Raw genomic sequence first — 1,760 nt, forward strand, 5'->3', positions numbered from 1 at the left:
CGAGGAAAACCGCCCTCGTTAAGATTATGTTTTCTTGTAGTGCTCTATAAACATTCATATGATTCTATTATGTGATTAACCTAAATGTTTAAAGATCTTAGGGTTCATGTAAATTTAACTTACATGTGGTATCAGAGCATGGTTATGAACATCTGTTTAATCCATTAAGAATAATAGATCTATGAACTTGATAATTGAAATTGATAGATCTGAGTATTAAGATTTCTAGATCTGCTTATTATGAGTTTTATTTTCGTATGTGTGCGAACTTTGTGCATCTGAAATAATTATTTTTCTGTTTATGAGAGTCATGCATAGTTTGTGCATCTAAGTATTATAATTTACTGTTTAAAAGAATCGTGCATAGTTTGTGCATACCCGAATTATAATTTTTCGCATTACAGAATCCGTGCAAAAACGGTGTTCTGCAAATTAGGGATTTTTCGCAAACCCTTTTCCGTGTAAATTTCGGGATTATGTAAATTAGGGTTTCCAAAGACCTATCCTGTTAATAATGATTCGTGAAGTTTTTGTGCAAAATTGATAATAATAATTGGTCTGTGCATAATTATTACAGAGTGTTTTGTATATACTGCAGAATCGTTTTGCACATAATTCGTACAAAACCGATTTTGCACTTAAAGTTATAATCTTTTCTATTCATAATCCGTATAGAAATAATTTATATACTAAAACACAATTAGTACAAAACATTATTTCACATAAAGTGCTTATTAGGGTTTAGATATCACCACAGTGACTTTACCTTAATAGTTGCAACTAAAAATCATTATTTAAGCCAAATTTTTGATATTCTTATGAATTATTTAGTTACCCACATGTAGACTATAATCATGAGAATTGATTAATTACTTAAGAGCGTATGTATTGTGTAAACTAAAGACATCCACAGATGATTTGGTTTGAGTAATTCAATACATCACTCAATAATGGAATGATTGTTATCGTGAAAGCTAAGGATATCCACAAATAACTTAGTTTGAATAATTCGGTAGATCATTCAATAAAGTTCCATGAATCTGTGACCTTATATGAGATTATGTGATTCCCACAGGAACATTATAATTTCTTGTCATATACATTCAATTTTTTGGTGTTGATTAAGTTATGAAGCCTAATTAATACTTGTTCTATCTCTAAAATGCAACAACTTCTTCCGCTAGTTTGTCATCTATGGTCTCTTCTGTCCCTATCCTCATTGGAACCAACTTCTCCAAATGGAAAGAGAAAGTTAAGTTCACATTAGGTGTACTAGATTTGGACTTGACATTTCATGAAGAAGAGCCTAGCCAACTCACTAATGATAGTACTAAGAAGAAAAGGCTTTCCATAAAGCGTGGGTGAAAGCTAACAGATTGAGCATCATGTTCTTAAGGATGACAATAGCTAGCAACATCAAAACTTCCCTTCCAGTTGCAGAGAAAGCTAAGGCTTATCTAGCGACTATAGAAGAACGGTTTAAGACTGCAGACAAATCCCTTGCTGGGAAACTTATGGCAGATCTTACAACCATGAAACATGATGGCACAAGGTCTATGCATGAACATTGCATTGAAATGACCAATCTTGCGGCTAAGCTAAAGGGTTTAGGAATGAGTGTGGATGATTCATTTCTTGTCCAGTTTATCCTAAACTCTTTACCTCCTAAGTATGGACCATTCCAAATCAATTACAACACCATTGTTGAAAAGTGGACATCGATTGAATTGGCTAACAAACTGGTCCAAGAGGAATCAAGG

Source organism: Brassica oleracea, unplaced genomic scaffold (genome assembly GCF_000695525.1).
Source record: "Brassica oleracea var. oleracea cultivar TO1000 unplaced genomic scaffold, BOL UnpScaffold01243, whole genome shotgun sequence".
Taxonomy (NCBI): domain Eukaryota; kingdom Viridiplantae; phylum Streptophyta; class Magnoliopsida; order Brassicales; family Brassicaceae; genus Brassica; species Brassica oleracea.